General features: G+C 51.0%; 1 protein-coding gene and 1 non-coding gene across 2 annotated transcripts in view; one reads left to right on the top strand and one right to left on the bottom strand.

Moving 5' to 3' along the window:
- HS3ST1 (heparan sulfate-glucosamine 3-sulfotransferase 1) overlaps positions 1-17623 on the bottom strand; it is a 30475-nt gene extending 12852 nt beyond the window's left edge. Inside the window, exon 1 of the mRNA XM_029061891.2 lies at positions 17481-17623. The gene's annotated coding sequence lies outside the window, so the exon portion shown is untranslated. The remainder of the gene's footprint in view (positions 1-17480) is intronic.
- Positions 2452-2589, top strand: LOC114811912. Its single transcript, XR_003759607.1, has one exon. It is a non-coding gene; the product is annotated as a small nucleolar RNA SNORA7 (small nucleolar RNA).
- Positions 17624-21613: the final 3990 nt, after the last annotated feature.

Genomic DNA, 21613 nt, shown 5'->3' with positions numbered 1-21613 from the left:
TCTCAGAAGGTGCTCAGAAAATACGATCCCTACTATTTTTGCTACTGAATTATCTTATGGTCTATAAGACATCTAGATTGGCACTGTAGTCATCACTTAAATTATTCACGTCATCTTTTAAAAGTAATAATAATAATAATAATGGCATTTGTTAAGTGCTTATTATGTGCAAAGCACTATTCTAAGCACTGGAGAGGATAATAATAATAATAATAATGTTGGTATTTGTTAAGCGCTTACTTTGAGCAGAGCACTGTTCTAAGCGCTGGGGTAGATACAGGGTGAGCAGGTTGTCCCATGTGGGGGTCACAGTTTTAATCTCCATTTTACAGATGAGGTAACCGAGGCACAGAGAAGTTAAGTGACTTGCCCACAGTCACACAGCTGACGAGTGGCAGAACCAGGATTCGAACCCATGATCTCTGACTCCAAAGCCCGTGCTCTTTCCACTGAGCCACGCTGCTTCTGCGGAAAAGTGTCACGATTTCAATAATGATAATATTTGTTAAATGCAAAATGCAGAACTAATTGCCGAGGTAGATACAAGATAATAAGGAATGAACACACTCCCTGTCCCAAGCAGGAGGAAGATCAGGTAATCAATCCTCATTTCACAGATGAGGAAACTGAGGCTCCGAGAAATTATGCGACTTCCCCAGAGTCACTCAGCAGGATAGTGGTAGAGTCAGGATTAGAACCCAGGTCCTCTGACTCCCAGGCCCACGCTCTTTCCATAGGCCATGCTGCTTCTCAGTGCTGCTGCTGAAAGTCACAGGCTAATCTTTTCAAGTCAAGAAATTCATTAGGCCAAGCTTTCACTGATAATGCCAGATCTCCATGACTGGCATGTCTTCACTATCAAGGCTAAATGCCTTGGGAAATGCAGTAGGAAATTGAGATTCAAGATTTTAAATAGTGACATTTCCTCACTCACTATCTGACTTCAACGATCACACTACTTTCCGAGTCCTCCGCTTTTTGAAGGGAAAGCCGAACCTCATTAGGGATATGAAGGAAAGCGGCTTAGGGAAAACGAGGGACCCTTGATTCCGTGGTTTCTAAAGCACTTTCACGGTGCGCTGAAAAATTCCCACTGAACAATGGGGACAGCATTCTGCTGATATAACACGCCTTATATAGAACACGCCGTAGGGAAAGAAATATATATCCAGGGCTATGATTCCGACTGGGAGTTCAGTTCGCATTTCAGTTTGCTACTCTTACGCCCTCTCAAGGCCGTTAAAGTGATCATGAAGCTCACACGAGAAAGGGGGTGCTACACTTTGTCAACGGAATGATGCTAGGACAAAGACTGAGTCCTCAAGGATGTCAAAAAAATAAAAGTTACTGTAATTGCTTTGGTCTAGGAAGTTGCTTCTAACAGCCAATCTGCCAAATTGCTTTTCTCTCTTCTAAACAATCCCCTTCCCTTCCCCTTACAAGTGATTTATAGCACACATATGATCAAACGACATGACTCCGAATTTCAGAATAGAGCAAAAATGTAACTGGGGGCTGTCATTACTGTTGATTTCTCGGGATAAACGGACGGGAAGGTCAGCAACAGAAACGGGCTAGAGGCTAGTGGGGAGTTGAAGATTCTTGCCTTGAGTTTTTGATAGGTTTTCTTTCATTTTTCTTCAACTGTTTAAATTTGCCAAGTAGTTTTGGAATCGCTAATCTGGGGCGATTCACTAAAGGAAAATGCTAATCAACTCAGCTCCTGCAGTTGTCACTGACCTTGCAAAAGGCCTGAATTCGGGAAGTACGGGGGCCAAATTTAGCCATCTTAAAATGAGTGAAAACAGAAGATGGAACATCCACAGTCTGAGGCTTGAACAGACAAGTGAATAAAATCGGACGACAGAATGACAGCGAGTGAAGTGGCAAACAGGAAAAACACAAATGAGCCACATAATTACAGCTTAACTGAGTATTACAGTTCATTAGGAGCATTTTAACTTACAGGCAAAGAAAGAACTGCAACAACAACAAAAAAAAATATTCAATTACCAGGTAAAGAAAACACCAAGCCTCAGGGTTCTGAACATGATTCCTCCCCTCCCATCCCCCTACCCGCTTTGACTCCTCTCCCCAAAAAGAAAACTAATATCAACTCCAGAGAACGGATGGGAGACTGCAAAGTCAAATGATACCGAGGAAGGAAACGGTTAAAGAAAAATGTAGCAGCACAGTTGGGTTTAAATCAACAGGGCCTGATGACACGCATCCTGGGGTTCTTAATGAACTACGTGATGTTGTGTTAGCTATTATTTTTCATAATCTGTGAAGGGCAGGAGAGTTGTATGCACCCTGGAAAGAGAACATTCTATTCTCCCCCCCAACCTATTTTATAAAAGGAAAAGTCAATGTGTCTAGAAACAATAGCCCTTGATACCTAGGAAGAGACTAGAGCGGATGACTCAATAATTAGTTTGTAAAGACTCTGAACCCCTCTCGGGGTCTCACCTGGAGAGCTTCCAGTCCTCTACCAGTCTAGACTATGGGAGGGAGAGTCAAGCAGAGGCCTGTCCATTCCATTCCTAGCTTGGGCAGTGGCTAGCGAGTGAAAGGCCATCCGCTACAAGTCAAAACCCACCTCTGCTGGGCAGCAGCGGCACGGGAGAGAGTCGAGGGCAGAGACTCAAGTTGACTGCACGGAAGGAGGCGATGGTAAACCACGTCTGGATTTTTACCAAGAAAACTCTGCGGATCCACTACCAGAACGATTGCAGATGGAGGTGGGGCAATCGGGGAGAGATGTGTCCGTGGTGTCGCTGTGGGTCAGGGGCGACTCGGCAAGACTTCCAAGAAAAAGATTTGGAAGAGGAATGGTAATTAGTAACCTACCTAACTTGGAACAAAACAAATTTTGTGTCAGACCAATCTACTTTCTCACTAGGGTGGGTGACAGGTCTTGGAGGTAGCAACGAAGAAAACAACATTTTGGGTGTGTGTGAAAATATATGTAATAGAAGGGCTTTGAATTGATCCCACAGGACCTTCTGATCAGCCAGTTGAGAAACAGTGGTTTAGTTCCCAGTGCCCTATCCATAATCTATTTTAATGTCTGTTTTGTAGATTGTGAGCTACTTATGGGCAGGAATCGCTACTACCAATCCTGTGGCACTGTACTTTCCCAAGAGTTTAGTGTAGTGTTCTGCACACAGTAAGCATTCAATAAATACATCTGGTAAAGGTATTTAAGGGATAATAATAATTATGGCATTTGCTGAGAACTTAATATACGCCAGGCACTGGAATAAGAACTGGGATGGACACAAGGAAATCGGGTTGGACACAGCCCCTGTCCCATGTAGGCCTCGCAGTCTCAATCCCCATTTTACAGATGAGGTAACTGAGGCCCCTTCATTCATTCAATAGTATTTATTGAGCGCTTACTATGTGCAGAGCACTGTACTAAGCGCTTGGAATGAACAAGTCGGCAACAGATAGAGACAGTCCCTGCCGTTTGACGGGCTTACGGTCTGATCGGAGGAGACGGACAGACAAGAACGATGGCAATAAATAGAGTCAAGGGGAAGAACATCTCGTAAAAACAATGGCACTAAATAGAATCAAGGCAATGTACAATTCATTAACAAAATACATTAACAAAATAAATAGGGTAATGGAAATACATACAGTTGAGCGGACGAGTACAGTGTTGAGGGGATGGGAAGGGAGAGGGGGAGGAGCAGAGGGAAAGGGGGAAAAGAGGGTTTAGCTGCGGAGAGGTGAAGGGGGGGTGGAGAAGGCCCAGAGAAGTGAAGTGATTTGCCCAAGGCCACGGAGCAGATGAGTGGCAGAGTCGGGATTAGAACCCATGCCCGTCTGACTCCCAGGCCCGTGCTCTATCCACTATGTCATGCTGAATGGAAGGGGCCCCCCAAATAGATGTCAGAAGCAGAGCATTTATCTCAGAGAGACCTATGGAGGCTTCAATTTAAAATTGGCCCAAGTTCAACTGTCGACAACGTCGCGTGCTATCCTATGGGGAAGAAAAAAAAAATTGCTAGCTACAAGATGGGGAATAAATGATCACGCAGTCAAGAGCAGGAGGAAAACATGAGGATTGTAGCCAACCAAGAAAATAGCCGTAGGGTGGAGACCAGCGTACGGATGGAGTGCTGACATTGGAAAAGCTCAAAGAATTCCGGATGCATAAATAGGTAGCGCAGGCAAGAGTTGGGAATGAACCCTCTCACTCTGCTGAGCAGTGGATAGACCTTCACATTTCATCTCCACAATAAGAGGGTTCTGAAGACATTGGAAAGTGTCCAAAGGAAAGAAGCAAAAGAAATGCAATAGGTTTAGAAAATTGGAAATTTTCAGAGAGGTTTAAGCAATGGAGATTATTCAGTTAGGAAAAGTCTAAGAACTGGATCTAGTCTTCAAGTATTTTAAGAGCAATTTTCAGGAAGCTGGGGAATCATTTGAACTCAGAAAAAAAGTACAAATCGGTTTATGATGCAGCAGGAGAGATTTAGGTTAAACCCAAGGAAGAATGTGGTGGTTAAGAAGAGAGAGAAAGAGAGGAACGCGCTTAAAGATGAAGGTAGCTGTTAGCCTTGAGGGATATGGTTGTACTATCAGTTAATCAATCAATTACATTTACTGAGCGTTTACTATGAGCAGAATACCGTATTAAGCACTTGGGAGAGTACAGTATAACAGCGTTGGTAGATACATTCCCTGCCCAAAGGAGTTTACAGTCTAGAGTGGGACATAGACATTAATATAGATGAATAAATCACAGAGATTGCCCAAGTGAGGTGGGGCTGAAGATGGGATGAATAAAGGGTGCAAATCCAAGCGCAAGAGTGATGCAGAAAGGAGTGGGAGAAGTCTTGGAGCTGGAAGACTTAATCACGTGACCTCAAAAACACCCTTTTGATGAAAATTCTGTAAATTGAAGCAAATCAAATGTACCCCCCCACACACTTACTCACTCGGCTTAAAACTCCACATCTAGGGGTATTCCTGAAGTCCCTGCAGGTTCATCTCCAGGGATGAAGTCGGTTTGGCATAAGCACTCTAAAACATTGCCGTACTTATTTTCTAACATTAACAAAATGTATATGCATGAAGCTTTTATGGTTACCAGATTCTCAAAAACTCTCACATCAGAGGAAATTCTGGAAGATATTCAGTGAACTACCCTTTTCCTAATAAAGGGCTTAAGATCAAGGAATGTATCAAAACAATAGACTTATTTAGGGACACTGATGATGCTCTGGGTAACTGCAGCATGTACAGTAATTTCACTTCAGTGTATTGGGTACACTTAGTGAGTCAGGGCTTTTTAAAAAGGCTCAAGATCTATTTATAGCGAAGAATCATATTCATTAGCATTTCCGATACTTCCTGGAAAGAAAATAAACCATTCTAGCAATCAACCCCAAAAGGTATTTGGGCAGATGCAAGGGAAATTTATACTTAATTTGGAGCTTGAAGTCACCAAGAGTCGAACAAGTTTTATCATCTTGTAATTTGTAAAATATCGAAGCAATTTTCAATGTAACTTTGAATGACTGCCCAGAGTCAAACTCTACTTTTTGGTTCTTTACTAATCAATAGAACAGATTCCCCCAGCATCTGAGGCACTTCCCTAGAATGATTCTGCAAGTTACAGTAACTATAAGCTCCCTAGGGCATGAATCGTATTTTTTTAACACTACTGTACTCTTCCAAGTGCTTAGTTCAGTGTTCTGCGCACAGTAAGTACTAAAACAATGCTATTGCTTGAATAACTCTTTCAAGGCCACTAGTCAATACGGTGTACTAAATACACACGTCAAAAATGGAACGACCTCTGTTCCTCTCCTAAAATGCACTCCTCCTAACTCTCCCATCTCCATCGAAAACACCCCCATCCTTCTTGCGGCAGAAGCCTGCAACCTTAATGTCATCTTTGGCTCCTCACTGTCTTTCAACTCTCACGTTCAATCTACTGCCACATCTTGTCGGTTTTTCTGCTTTACCATATCCAGGATGGTTGACTTCTTCATTCTGGTCCAAGCTCTGGGCATGTAGTGGTTAGATTATTGTATCAGCCTCCTCGCTAGTCTCCCTGCCTCCTTCCTCTCCTCTATCCAGTCAAAACTACAGACTGCTGCGTATATCATCTTCTTGAAGCGGTATTGAACACACATCTTTCTCCACTCTCAGATCCCTACACTGGCTTCCCAATTCCATCCTCATGACTGGTTTCAAGGCTGTCTCTGAATTCTTTTCATCTCAATGTGTTTGCTCTCTTCAAATGCTATTCCCCAAATCATCCCCTTCATGTCTACCAAGATCTTACTGGAAAGAGCAAAGGCCTGGGAATCAGAGGACCTGGGTTCTAATCCTAGCCCTGCCACTTGCCTGCCATGTGACCTTGGGCAAGTCACTTAATTTCTCTGTGCCTCTGTAAAATGAGGATTAAATCCTACTTTCACCAATTTAGACTATGAGTTCCAAATGAGACAAGGCTGTGTCTGGCCTGATTAACTGGTATCTACCCAGCACTTAATATAGCGTTTCGCAAATAGTAAGCACTTAATGAACTTTCCCACTTCCAACTCCTGAGACATACAGTTCCCTGCACTGGAAGTCCCCATATCCACCAGATAACAGATCTCACCATACTAAATTCCCTCCTGAAGTAAATCCCGCCTTCTCCAACAATTTCCCCATTCAAACCCCAGCATTCTGAGCGATGCAATCTTGCCAGCCATTTCTAGCATTGAGGCAGTTATTTATACCTATCAAAGGCACTTGTGAATATGCATATTCCACTGTACATTCAGTTATTTATTTTGATTATGCTAGCGGTATACATCTGATGTCTGTCCCCCCCGTAGAGTCTCCCTCTAGACTCTAATCTTGTTGCGGGCAGGGTATGTGTCTACCAACTCTTTTGTACTGGACTCTCCCAACCGCTTAATAAGGTGCTCTGCACACACGAAGCGCTCAAGAAATACCATCGATTGTTGCACGGTGCACGGGACCCACTGCACACTGAATAGTGAGCACTTGCACACTTTTACTACTACCATTAATATCACTATTGCTACAAACTCACTCACATGCACTCACCCATATCCTCCACAGTAAATGGGCTTGCAAAACATAGTAATTTGAACTGGACATGTGACAAACTTTTCGCATTCTAGCTGAACAGTTTCAGTGGGTTAAAATGGGTCCTCCCTAGTATCCTGAGTGTGTAAATTCACTTTTTAAAGATGCCTAACTTATATAAAGAGGGGATTCAGTTGGGGATTCATAGGCTTGGGTGAGGAGGGAGAATGGAAGAGGGAAATGAGAAGTAGCTTGGCCTAGTAGACAGAGCACGGGCCTGAGAGTAGACAGAGCACGGGCCTGAGAGTCAAAAGGACCTGGGTTCTAATTCCGGCCCCGCCACACTTGTCCACTGTGACCTTCGGCAAGACCCTGTGCCTCAGTGACTGAAAAATCGGGATTAAGACTTGAGCGCCATGTGGGACATGGACTGTTTCCAACCTGATTATCTTGTACCTACTCCAGCACTTAGTACAGTTCCGGGCACATATTGAGGGCTTAATAAACATGAAGATAAATCCTACTCGGTTGGTTATGAGCAGACAGCGCTAACAGCAGCTTCTCACTGTGACCTTTCCAACACTATCAAGACTGCACTTCCTCCCCTCGCTCCCCCCCAACCCCCCCCCCCCACACAGTGTAGCATCATCCCGTCTCCTACACCTATCTCGAATCCGAGAACGTCCACATTTCTTCGTCCGCTCCCCTGGGTTTAAAAAATAGGAGGAATAAAAGGGGGGGAAATCTTCTACGCAAACTCCTTTGGTCTCTACTACTACTTCTCTTTCTCTCTCCTAAACCAGACCTGAAACATCTGAAGGAAAGGCATATAAAGTCCTCTTGTATAATCAAATATGCTTTTCTCATCACCGTGAGGGTTAAGTCTCGCTGGGTTGGATTCTCAGGTCTCTAGCTCAGAGATCATGTCCTTTCCAGTTACCTTTTACACTTTACCTGCATAGCATTCGCACGACATAGTGGATAGACCACAGGTCTGAGAGTCAGAAGGTCATGGGTTCTAATTCCGGCTCCACCGCTTCCCTGTTGTGTGACCTTGGGCAAGTCACTTCTCTTTTTTGTGCCTCAGCTACCTCATTTGTAATATGGGGATTGAGACTGTGAGGCCCGCACGGGACAGCTCGATTTGCTTATACCCTCTTCAGCACTCAGTACAGTGCCTGGCACATAGGAAGCACTTAACAGATATTATTATTATTATTTGGTGCTTCATAACTATTTTAAAATGATGCTATGCAAGGAGGAGGTACTACTATTGTTTTTTGTTATTCAAAATATTTCTATTTTTAGGGGTCTGGGGGTAGGGAACACAGGAGCAATCCAGAAGAGCCAATGACATAAAGAATGGTGGTATTTGTTAAGGGCTTACTATGTGCAAAGCACTGTTCTAAGCGCTGGGGGGGATACAAGGTGAACAAGTTGTCCCACGTGGGGCTCACAGTTTTTAATTTCCATTTTACAGATGAGGTAACTGAGGCACAGAGAAGTTAAGTGACTTGCCCAAAGGCACACAGCTGGCAAGCGGCAGAGCCGGGATTCGAATTATGACCTCTGACTCCCAAGCCCGGGCTCTTTCCACTGAGCCACACTGCCTTTCCAGTACAGCATAAAGCTGTGCTGTACTATGTACTTCCGTACACATTTTCATCAGGGAATCTCCAGTTCTGACCTGCTTTTTCTAGGAACTCCAGGCTTGTGTCTCTGAAGAAAATCTTGCAACATTTTGGAGGATATCTCTTAGGAGGACTGCAGAGAGAGGGAGTACTGATTTTCCATTGGAATTTTACATCCACCTCGATTAGGCTGCCTACATTTTTAGGGCGCAAGGCAAGAGACCTGTAGTCCATAAACATTTTTAATTCAAGAATATATAAAGCTTCCTCCTTCTTCCCCTTCCACCCCACCCCCAGCCCCCACCCCACGCCTCCAGGTGAGATGTAGGAAAACCAGAAATTACCTGGTGAGAGAAGTTGTCTTTCTAAAAACAAAGCGCCTGCCAAATCTCAGTTTCAGAAAGTCTGTTGACTGTAAACCAAGTTGCTCTTTAAATGAATTCCAGGCACCTTGGAGAGTGAAACCTCTCATACAGCCTAGCCCAAGTCTTAAGACTTCCCCCAGGCCTGAAGGAATTCCAAGGGCTGTCACCCTCACTCTGTGCTTCAAGCTAAAATTTAGTCTTTAAGATCACTTTCCCTCGGACAGCTTTCATAGAAACATTTCACTGTCCGAATTCCCCCGGCCATCTTCCTAAAGGACTCCCTTTCCTTAGTGCCCACTCTAATTAACTGCTTTGGATCAGAGTGCTTAGTCATGTCTTTATCGATTCACATCAAACCGGGCTGAAGCAGTGAAATATGCTAAGCAAAGAAGTAGAAAATGCAGTGTAGAGGGCAATCATTCACTACCCGAACTTGGAGAAGGCCTTATTTAACCTAATGGGGCCCTTCCCAGATGCAACTTCTTCGTCTTTGGTACCTTTAGGGTGGCAAGACTGCAAACGTCTTCGGTGGGAACTTGGAAAATTCTGAAGAACCTTCCTCACTCCCCTCATTTAGCCTTTAGCCGGGCTCGGTTAAGAAAGTTGAGTTTGGGATAAGGTTTAAAAGTATGAAACAGACCAGAAAGCACCTCCAAGATGACAGACTATTAGTTTAAACTCCATTTCAATAGACTTCCAAATTTCATTCAACAGAGAATTCATTTTGATACCGTAAAAACAAACATACACGCTGCCCAGAGCAGCAGCATGGCCCAGACAAGCAGCGTAGCTTAGTGGAAAAAACCTGGGCTTGGGAGTCAGAGGTCGTGGGTTCTAATCCTGGCTCCGTCACTTGTCAGCTGTGTGACTATGGGCAACTCACTTCACCTCTCTGTGCCTCAGTTACCTCATCTGTAAAATGAGGATTAACCGTGAGCCTCACGTGGGACAACCTGATTACCCCGTATCTACCTCAGCGCTTAGAACGGTGCTCGGCACATAGTAAGCGCTTAACAAATACCAACATTATTATTAACTTCTCTGTGCCTCAGTTACCTCATCTGCGAAAATGGGGATTAAAAAATGTGAGGCCCATGTGGGACAATCTGATTATCCTGTATCTACCCCAGTGCTTATAACAGTGTTCTGCACATAGTAAGCGTTTAACAAATACCATAATTATTATACATTCCTAGTTTCATCAATCGTTTGCTACGTGAACTCGGACGAGTCATTTAAATACTCTGTGCTTCAGTTACATCGTGTAATGAAATGATGATTCGATAGATCAATGACATTGATTGAGCGCTTACCGTTTGCAGAGCACTGTACTAAGCGTTTGGGAGAACATAATGAAAGCAGAATTGGTAGACAGGTTCCCGAACCACGAGCTTATCTGTTCTCCACCCGGTGTGGAGCCCCGTGTGGGGCACGGACTGTGTGTGATCGGATTGTTTTTTTTTCCTTTACCCCATTTTTGAGCCCAATACTTGGTGCTATCATCCATTCATTCATTCAGTTGCATTTATTGAGCGCTCACTGTGTGCAGAGCACTGTACTAAGTGCTTGGAAAGTACAATTTAGCAAGAGAGAGAGACAATCCCTTCCAAAAATACAACAAAACCGCCACGAGTATTACAATTTGATTTTCCTTATTAGCGACCTCAATGAGGATCCCTTTCCTAAGAAGTAGCATGGCTCAGTGGAGAGAGTCCGGGATTGGAAGTCAGAGGACGTGGGTGCTAAATCTGCCTCTGCGACCTGTCTGTTGTGTGGCTTTGGGCAAGTCGCTTTAATAATAATAATAATAAATGTTGGTATTTGTTAAGTGCTTACTACGTGCAGAGCACTGTTTTAAAAACTGGGGTGGATACAGGGTAATCAGGTTGTCCCACATGAGGCTCACAGTTTTAATCCCCATTTTACAGATGAGGTCACTGAGGCCCAGAGAAGTGAAGTGACTTGCCCACAGTCACACAGCTGCCAAGGGGCAGAGCTGGGATTCGAACCCATGACCTCTGACCCCCAAACCCGTGCTCTTTCCACTGAGCCACCCTGCTTCTCCCTGGGCCTCGCTTACCTCATCTGTCAAATGGGGATGAAGACTGCGAGCCCTACGCGGGACAACCCGATGACCTCGTATCTTCCCCCGGCGCTCAGAAGAGTGCTTGGCACACAGTAAGCACATAAGAAACCTCATCGTCATCGTCGTCATTATTATTATGGTTATTTTTAGCCCCAGGGGAGCTGTTGGCCTGGCAGCATTCTGTGTCTAATGGTCGCCCTGCCCCTCGGAGGGAGGATGGGCCTGACCGCGGCCATCGAGGAGTCAGGATTCCCTCCGACTCCGGGCTCTGCCCGGGACAGGAGGAGCCGAAGGATGCGGGGCGGGGGAGCGACACTGTGATAGACGCTGACGTTCGAGACCACGGCAGAGCGACCGTTCAGAGTCCGTTGCTTTACCCCTCCCCCCCCACCCCCCCGCCTCCCGCCAGCATCCATCGATCCGGTCGTATTTATTGAGCGCTGACGGTGCCCAGAGCACTGCGCTAAGCGCTGGGAAAGTACACTGCGGCGGCGGAGAGAGGCAATGGGCCGGGGCCGAGTCTCCCGGGGAATCTGGCGGAGAGGAAGGACCGGACGAGACGGGACGGGACGGGACGGGACGCATCGGGAAGAGGGGTGGGCCCCGGACACCGTCTCGGCCTCATGGCGAAGCCCGGGGCGCAGGGGGCCGGAGGGGGGTTGTGGCTTCTTCTGGGACCCCCTTCCTCGCCCCTCGCCACAAAGCAGGGGGGCAGGTGAAAGGGAGAGGAGAGCGGAGGGGCCGTGCCAGGGGCACAAACCCCCACGCCCTCCACCCCCTCTCCCCGCCTCCCCACCACATTCCCGGGGAGACTACCCGGCTCCGCTCCCCTCTCCCATTCCCTTCTCCCACCCATCTCCCTTTCCCTGCCTCTCCGCGAAATTCCCAGAGACACTACCCGGCTCTTCTCCCCCTCCCTCCCTCTCCCGTTCCCTTCTTCTTCCCATCCCACTTTCCTTGCCTCTCCACATTCCCGGGGAGACTACCCGGCTCTGCTCCCCTCTCCCATTCCCTTCTCCCTTTCCCTGCCTCTCCGCGAAATTCCCACAGAGACTACCCGGCTCTTGTCCCCTCTCCCTCCCTCTCCCGTTCCCTTCTTCTTCCCATCTCCCTTTGCCTTCCTCTCCCGAAATTCCCAGGGAGACTACCCGGCTCTGCTCCCCTCTCCCTCCCTCTCCCAATCCCTTCTCCCACTCACCCCTCCTTTTCCTTCCTCTCCGCGAAATTCCCAGGGAGACTACAGGGCTCTCCTCCCCTCTCCCATTCCCTTCTCCCACCCATCTCCCTTTCCTTTCCGCGAAATTCCCAGGGAGCCTAAACGGCTCTGCTCTCCTCTCCCTCCCTCCGCCCTCCCACCTCCCTTTCCCTTCCTCTCCCGAAATTTCCAGGGACACTACAGGGCTCTACTCCCCTCTCCCATTCCCTTCGCCCTCCCATCTCCCTTTCCCTTCCTCTCCGCGAAATTCCCAGGGGGCTACCCGACTCTGCTCCCCTCTCTCATTCCCTTTCGCCTTCCCATCTCCCTTTCCCTTTCTCTCCGCGAAATTCCCAGAGAGACTACTCGGCTCTGCTCCCCTCTCCCTTCCATCTCCCTCCCTCGCCCCCCGACCCATTTCCTGCAAATTCTCCCCATCCTACCAGCCCGGTGGGAGAAGGAGGAGGAGGGAGGAAGGGAGGGAGGGAGGGAGGGAGGGATGAAGGGAGGAAGGGAGAGGTGAAGGAGGGACGGGACGAGGAAGGGAATCGGTGGCCGGGGAAAGATGCAGCGTCCTCCTGGCTTCCTCGCCAGGGAGCCCTGGTTTTGCAATCCCGGCTCCTCCGCTTGTCAGCTGTGTGACTTTGGGCAAGTCACTTCACTGCTCTGGGCCTCAGTTCCCTCATCTGTCAAATGGGGATGAAGACTGGGAGCCCCACGGGGGACAACCTGACGACCTAGAATCCTCCCCAGAGCTTAGAACAGTGCTTGGCACATAGTGAGCGCCTAACAAATGTCATCATCATCATCATCATCATCATCTGCAAGCTGCCTAGCTACCCCGCGGCCTGGGAGCCTGGAAGCCCGTTGTGGGCAGGGGTTACCTCTCTTTACTGCTGCACTGGACATGCCGGGCGCTTAGAACAGTGCTCTGCACACAGTAAGCGCTTAACAAATCCCATCATCATTATTCTTATGTGGCAGAGGGGCTTTCAAAAGTTCTCATCGATTAAAAGGTGCCGTCTCAGTTTGAACGCACTTGGATTTCGCACTGTCCTTCTCTCGGAGCTGCCCAACGGACCGAGGTCATAAGCGCTTAGGACAGTGCTCTGCACCTAGGAAGCGCTCAGTAAGTAGGACTGAATGAATTAAACCGTAGTCCAGGGCTCCGGGACCCAGTAAACTCTTAATAAAATACGACTGCGTGAATCAAACCCTAGTTGGTTTTCTCCACCTCATCCCCGGACTGTAAAACTGAGCCAAGGGCCCGGGCTCTTACTTATCTGGGCCCTTCTCATCCTCACCTCTCTCTTCATTCATTCCATCGTATTTACTGGGTGCAGAACACTGTGCTGAGCGCTGGGAGAATGCACATTCAGCGACAAAGAGAGACGATCCCTCCCTTCAAATCGCTTACTACGAGGAGGGGTGGAGAAGGGGCCTTTATGTGCTGGGTCTCTCATTCATTCACTCCATCGTATTTATCGAGCGCTTCCTGGGTGCAGAGCACTGTGCTGAGCGCTTGGAAAGCACAACTCGGCAACGGATAGAGACAGTCCCTGCCTGTCACGGTTTAGGAGGGGGGAGGCAGACAGCAGAACAAACAGGCGGGCATCGAGAGCATCAGAATTGATAAATAGAATAAACAGAAAAGTCTCCTCCCCAGCCCACTTAGAAGCAAGAGTCCGCCCACGGGGCAGGGGAAGAAAAAAACACCCGCAATCCCTCCCGCTGCAAAACGGAACTCGGAACGCTGCAAAGGCATCAACTGCCAACGAGAAGTGATATTGCCCGTTGTCACTCATTCCGGTATTTATTCAGCGCTTACTAGGTGCCAGCCACTATACTGAGCGCTGGGGCGGCTACAAGGAAATCCGGTTGGACACGGTCCCCTGTCCCGCGCAGGGCTCCCAGGTTTCACCCCCCCACTTTCCAGATGAGGGACTGAGGCCCGGAGAAGTGAAGCGACTTGTCCAAGGCCACTAGCAGACAAGCGGGTGGCTATAGATTAGAACCCAGGACCCGCTGACTCCCAGGCCCGGGCTGGAAGTCCCTGGAGGTGGCAGGAGGTTGTCGGGTGTGGAATACCGTTTGTGTGCCTGTGGGATTTTCAGGATGACACCGGGAGGTGCCTGGGGGAGAGGACTGCAAGTCAGTCTCGCCGGGAATAATAATAATAATAATAATGGTATTTGTTAAGCGCTTACTATGTGCCAAAGCACTGTTCTAAGCACTGGGGGGGGGGGCGGTATAAGGTCATCAGGTTGTCCCACGTGGGGCTCGCAGTCTTCATCCCCACTTTACAGATGAGGCAACTGAGGCCCAGAGAAGTGAAGTGACCTGCCCAAAGTAGCTTCCCCGTCCCTCGCGCCTAGCACAGGGTCCGGTTCGACGGCTGGCAGGCAATTTTAGGCGGGGGGGGTGGGGGAGGAGCGCGACCCGACTCTTCTTCTTCTCGTCCTCTTCCAAGCGTTTAGAACAGTGCTCTGTAACCTCTAAACGCTCAATCAATATCAATGACGGCCTGACTGCCCCGCGCTCCCGCCCCTCCTCAACGAGAGGAGGAGCTGCGGGTGGCGGGTTCGAGTCCCGCCCGGCCCTCCCCATCCCTTTCCTTCCGATTCTTTGTACAAGGCGCGGGTCTCCTAAGAGAAAGCCAGAGCGATGGGCGCAGTGTGCCAAAAACGCGGAAGGCGTTTCCAAAGTGGACAACGTGTGCCTGGGTGTGTGTTTGGGGGGGGCGGTGGGGAGCCCCTAAAAACGGGCCACTTTACGCCTGTCTCCAGAATAATTTAGATATTTAGAGTTGGATATTCCCCCAAACTGCTCCCCCTTTCTTCCCTGCCAGGGCTATCGTTGGTTGGATGCAAAGAAAGAAAAAGAAAATATCCTCCCTTCCGTCCTCACTGTAGGCCGCCAAAGAAGCAGATGGCAGGGGCGATTGGGCAAGTCCCCCTACCCCTCTGCAATCCTCCCGGGCCGGGGCAGGCCGGGGGGGGGCCGCCAAAAGCCCCCAGACCAGGGAAGCAGCGTGGCCTAGTGGCTACTCGGACTTGGGAGTCAGAAGGAGCTGGGTTCTAATCCCGCCTCCGCCCCTCGTCCGCTCTGTGACCTCGGACCAGCCGCTCCACTTCTCTGGGCCTCAATCCCTGGAAAATGGGGATGGGGACTGTGAGATGGGGACATGAAGGCCTCGGATAATCAGGTTGGCACTTGTTAGGCGCTTACTAGGTGCCGAGCCCTGTTCTAAACGCTGGGGCGGATCCGAGGTGATCAGGTCCTCCCACGGGGGGCTCGCAGTCTCCATCCCCATTTTAGAGAGGAGGTCACTGAGGCGCGGAGAAGTGGAGTGACTTGTCCGAGGTCACCCAAGTGACCAGTGGAGGAGTGGGGATCGGAACCCACGACCTCTGGCTCCCCTGCCCGTGTTCTTTCCACGAAGGCTTAGAACAGTGCTTGGCACATGGTGAGCACTTAAGAGATGCCCTTTTGATGATGACGATGGACGGTGCAGAAGCCTCCCGGCAGCCGCCAGAGGCAGGGGAAGAATCCGGAGGCTCGGGGAGGAGGGTGGCCAGGGCGGGCATCTCCCTCACTTCCATTCCATCATTATTATGATTACGATTCGTTCATTCAATAGTATTTATTGAGCGCTTCCTATGTGCACAGCACTGCACTAAGCGCTCGGGATGTACAATTCGGCAACAGATAAAGACGATCCCTGCCTCTTGGATGATGCCAACTGCTCCGGGCTCCTGCCAGGGGACCGGGGATCTGCCCAGAGGAGGGCGGCCATTCATTCATTCAGTGGTATTTATTGAGCGCTTCCTATGTGCAGAGCACTGTACTAAGCGCTTATCCACGCACACAGTCCGGGACAACAAGTCCTGGACGTCAGCCCCTGCTCGCACCTGCCCAGGCTCCGGCACAGTCCTACTTATTGAGCGCTTACTGTGCGCGGAGCCCTGTCCTAAGCGCTTGGAGAGTCCAATAAGGTAATAAAGAGACCCAACCCTTGCCCACAACGGGCTCGCAGTGCCCAGGGTCCAGCGCACTCCTACTTAGTGAGCGCTTACTGTGCGCGGAGCGCTGTCCTAAGCGCTTGGAGAGTGCAAAAGAGCAATAAAGAGACCCAACCCTTGCCCACGTCGGGTTCGCAGTGCCCAGGGTCCGGCACCCGACCAGGGTCCAGCACCTTCATTCATTCGATCGTATTCATCGAGCGCTTCGTGCGTGCGGAGCCCTAGTCCTAAGCGCTTGGAAAGTGCAATCCAGAGGTAGAGAGAGAGAACCCCTGCCCACAACGGGCTCGCAGTGCCAGGGTCCAGCACCTGCCCAGGGTCTAGCACCTGCCCAGGGTCCAGCACCTGCCCAGAATCCAGCACCTGCCCAGGGTCCAGCACCTGCCCAGGGTCCAGCACCTTCGTTCATTAGATCGTATTCATTGAGCTCTTCCTGCGTGCAGAGCACTGTCCTAAGCGCTTGGAAAGGGCAATCCAGAGGTAGAGAGAGAGAACCCCTGCCCACAACGGGCTCGCAGTGCCAGGGTCCAGCACCTGCCCAGGGTCCAGCACCTGCCCAGGGTCCAGCACCTGCCCAGAATCCAGCACCTGCCCAGGGTCCAGCACCTGCCCAGGGTCCAGCACCTTCGTTCATTAGATCGTATTCATTGAGCTCTTCCTGCGTGCAGAGCACTGTCCTAAGCGCTTGGAAAGGGCAATCCAGAGGTAGAGAGAGAGAACCCCTGCCCACAACGGGCTCGCAGTGCCAGGGTCCAGCAGCTGCCCAGGGTCCAGCACCTGCCCAGTGTCGAGCACCTGCTCAGGGTCCAGCACCTGCTCAGGGTCCAGCACCTGCCCAGTGTCCAGGACCCGCCCAGGGTCCAGCACCTGCCCAGGGTCCAGCACCTGCCCAGGGTCCAGGACCTGCCCAGGGTCCAGCACCTGCCCAGGGTCCAGGACCTGCCCAGGGTCCAGCACCCGCCCAGGGTCCAGCACCCGCCCAGGGTCCAGCACCCGCCCAGGGTCCAGCAGCTGCCCAGGGTCCAGCCCCCGGGCAGGGTCCCCTCTCCCTGTCCCCCCTCCCCCAGCCCCACGACCCCCTCGGGGCCGGCGAGAGGGAAGGAAGGACGGACTCACCGTGCTGTCCAGCCGGGCTAGGATGTTGGGCAGGGCCGTCGTCCGGGTGGCATGGGGCGGACGGAGCGCGCCGCCGGACCGGCCGTCGGGAGAGGAGCCCCCGGGGCCCGGGGCTGCACCTCTGTCCCTCCCTCTGTCCGTCCGTCCGTCCGGGGCCGGGGCCGGGGCCGGGGCCGGGGCCGGGGCCGGGGCCGGGGCGGACAAGCAGCCGGGCGAGCGGGGAGCCCGTGGGTGCGGGCGGACGGACGGACAGAGAGGCTCCGTCCCCGCGCGGGCGGCAGGAGGAGCAGTAGGAGGGAGCGGGGGCGGAGCGGGAGGCGGAGCAGTAGGAGGGAGCGGGGGCGGAGCGGGGCCGGGCGGCGGCGGGGGGATCCACAGCGCCCGCTGCTGGGCGGACGCCCGAACTGCAGCTGCGCCGCGCCCCCGCCCCTTCTGGCCCCGCCCCCCGTGACGTCACCGGGAGCTCTCTCTCTCTCCCCCCCCCCCCCCCCGACTGGCAGCCTGTCAATCACTCAGTGAGTGAGGAGCTGCTGGGGAAGGGACGGGCTGCAGCTGTCCCGGGCCCCATTTCATAATAACGTGGGTATTTGTGAAGCGCTTACTCTGTGCAGAGCACCGTTCTAAGCGCTGGGGGAGACCCGAGGGAATCAGGTGGTCCCACCTGGGGCTCACAGTCTTCATCCCCGTTTGACAGATGAGGTCACTGAGGCCCAGAGAAGTGAAGGGACTTGCCCACAGTCACCCAGCTGACAAGTGGCGGAGCCGGGATTCGAAGCCATGACCTCTGACTCCGAAATCCGGTCTCTTTCCACTGAGACACGCTGCTTGTGTGTCTGTCTATCCATCTATCCTTCTATCCATCTATCCATCTATCTATCTAAATCTATCTATCTAAATATATAAAAGAGTCAGTGAAGAGGCTGGATGGGGGGTGGGAGGCTTGTCCCTCGCCCGTCCTCCCACCGCAGTGCCCGTCTGCAGGGGCTGCCCCATCGCCGGCTCTCCCCACCCTACCTCTGCCACCCTTCTGCCACCCCATTCCCTCCTCCCCCCTGCTCCCCTTCAGCCCCCCCATCCTCCGCTCCCTCCTGCCCTCTGCCCCCCACCTTCCTCTCTGCCCCCATCCTCCCCTCCTCCTTCCCCTCTGCCCCCCATCCTCCCCTCCTCCCTCCCCTCCACCCCCCATCCTCCCCTTTGCCCCCCATCCTCCCCTCCTCCCTCCCCTCCACCCCCATCCTCCCCTTTGCCCCTCATCCTCCCCTCCTCCTTCCCTTCTGCCCCCCATCCTCCCCTCCTCCCTCCCCTCTGCCCCCCATCCTCCCCTCCTCCCTCCCCTCTGCCCCCCATCCTCCCCTCTGCCCCCCATCCTCCCCCCTTGCCTTTTTTCCCTCTGCCCCTCCTCCCTCTCCCCCTCATCCTCCCCTCCCTGCCCTCTTCCCCTCACCCACCCCCCTCCTCACACTTCCCTTCCCCTCATCCTGATCCTCCCCCTTTCCCTTATCTTCCCCCTTCCCCTCATCCTCCCCCTTCCCTCATCCTTATCCTCCCCCCTTCCCCTCATCCTCCCCTCTCATCCCCACTGCCCCGGGGTCTGTCCCCTTCAGGGCTGAGGATGGGCTCGGACAGACAGAGCAGGAGAGCAGCCAGGGAAGCAGCACGGACTAGTGGGTAGAGCAGGAGCCCGGGAGGCCGAAGGACCCCCTTCCCATTCTCGCTCTCCCCCGCTTGTCTGTGTGACCCTGGGCAAGTCGCTTCACTTCTCTGTTCCTCAATAACCTCTTCTGTCAGAAAGGGTATGAGGAGGTTGAGCCCCGTGAGGGACAGGGACCGTGTCTAACCTCATTACCTTGTATCCACCCCAGGGCCTGGCACAGAGCAAGCGCTTAACAGATACCTTATCAAAAAAGGGGAAGAAATGGAAAAAGGAGAGGAGAGGACACAGGCAAAGACAGATCCCTGCAGCCCTCACCCTCCCACCCCTTTGCCTCTCCCCACAAACCCCGCAGAATTTTTTTCTCAGCTTCCTTCTCTTTCTTCTCCTGCCCTGCTTTCTTATTGCAAGCCTGCCAGCCTGGTGAGGGAAGGGAGAAGAGGACAGGGGAATGGCGGGCATCCGCCGAGGACGGCGGAGAAAGAAGCTGGCAGTGGAGAGAGGTGCCGAGGCACCGTGACTGCGATGATAAATCCAGAACCGTGGCCCGGCCTCTCGGCGTCTCTTTAGGGCTGGTGAGATGACCTTGCCTGCCGCTCCAGGAATGGGTGCTAAGACATGGCAATCTGCCCCCAGGATTTCTTTGGGGACAATGGGGCGGCTCGCTTGCCTTTGGATTGTTGTCTGGAAAGTCAGAAGGGCCTGGGTTTTAATCCCGGCTCTTCCATTTGTCTGCTAACCTTCCCGCTGTACTTCGACCTTCGACCTCTCGCCCACTGCTGCCTCTGGCCTGGAACGCCCTCCCGCCTCATATCAGACACACGATGACTCTTCCCTCCTTCAAAGCCTTATTTAAAGCACACCTCCTCCCTTTACCCCCCTTGCGACCTTAATTCGACCCCCTCTTCCAAACCCCACACTTATGGACATGTCTGTCATTTATTTCTATTAATGCCTGCCTCCCTCTTCAGACTGTAAGCTTGTTGTGGGCAGGGGTTGTGTCGGTTTATTGCTGCACTGTACTCTCCCAAGTGCTTAGTACAGAGCTCTGCACACAGTAAGCGCTGAATAAATACAACTGACTGACACCTGTGTGATCTTGTGCAAGTCAATTAACCTTGTCCTTGAGTTTCTTCATCTTAATAGGGATGAAGACCGTGAGCCCCATGAGGGACACGGTCTGTATCCAACCTGATTAGCTTGTATCTACCCCAGCGATTCGTACAGTGCCTTGGCACGTAGTAAATGCCCAACAAATGCCATAATAAATGAATCAATAGAGTGCTTAACAAAAAGAACGGAAAAGGAGGAAGGAAGAAAAGAGAGTACCCCATGAAAGTCACAGTAAAAGTTTTCTTCCTTAGACGGCGTGTATGTTGGGGCTGGGGTGGGGTGTTGGTTGCTTAGGGGGTTGGAGGGGAGAAGAGACATGACCTAATAGAAAGAGCAGAGCACTAGGAGTGAGAAGACTGGGGTTCTAGCCCCAGATCTACCAGTGGCCTAAAATAGATTGTGAACACCACATGGAAGAATAACTGGGTCTAATCCCATAATCTCTGCCTACTCCAGCTCTTAGACTATAGTAAGGACTCAAATGATCATGAAGAAGAACACGGGGATTAGTTTTGCCAGTTATATTGCACACCATAGACTCCTATTCATAGAGAAAGATGTGCAATTCCAACTCGAAGCGGTCCACGGAAAGTGAATATTGATGTACTAAATCATTATTTGCGTACTCCTCTATCAGATTATCCGTAATTCATTTTAATGTCTGTTTCGTCCTCTTTACTCCTCATGGTCAAGGATAACGTGGGTAGCTTTGTGGGCTAGTGGGAAAAGCATGGGCTTGGAATTCAGAGGGCCTGGGTTCTCATTTCAGCTCTACCACTTGCCTGTGTGAGCTTGGGCCAGCCACTTAACTTTTCTGTTCCCAAGTTCTTTTGTCTGTAAAATAGGGACTAAGGCTGTGAGCCCTTCATGAAATATGGACTGTATCTGACTCGATTAGCTTGTATCTACACCAGCCCTAGGATCCACTACCAGAATGACGGCCGACGGAGGTGGAGCGTTCTGGGAGAGATGGGTCCGTGGTACCGCTGTGGGTCGGAGACGACTCGACGGCATAAGACCCCGCTCCTTAGCACAGCGCCCGGCCCATAGTAAGCGCTTAACAATCTCTATTTTAATACATAAACACTACTGATTGATTGATAATTAGCTTCTCTCGTGTGTTTTTTTTCCTATAAGGGTCACTGATTAATTGAAAATTAGCTTCTCCCCAGTTTTCTTTTCTCCCATGAGGGTCTGATTCTTAAATAATCTCGGGAGTATATCGTGAGAATCAGAACTCTATCAGCGGTTACCCACGTAATTTCTCAAGTCCATTGCGGTGTCGCAGAACGGCCACGTCACAACAAGATTATGAATGAAGTGATATTTTCACCTTCTTGAAAACCAAGTTGACGATCTTCATGATGTC

Source organism: Ornithorhynchus anatinus, chromosome 4, assembly GCF_004115215.2.
Source record: "Ornithorhynchus anatinus isolate Pmale09 chromosome 4, mOrnAna1.pri.v4, whole genome shotgun sequence".
Classification (NCBI taxonomy): domain Eukaryota; kingdom Metazoa; phylum Chordata; class Mammalia; order Monotremata; family Ornithorhynchidae; genus Ornithorhynchus; species Ornithorhynchus anatinus.
Note: the sequence above shows the minus strand (reverse complement) of the source record. Positions and strands in the feature narration are given on the sequence as shown.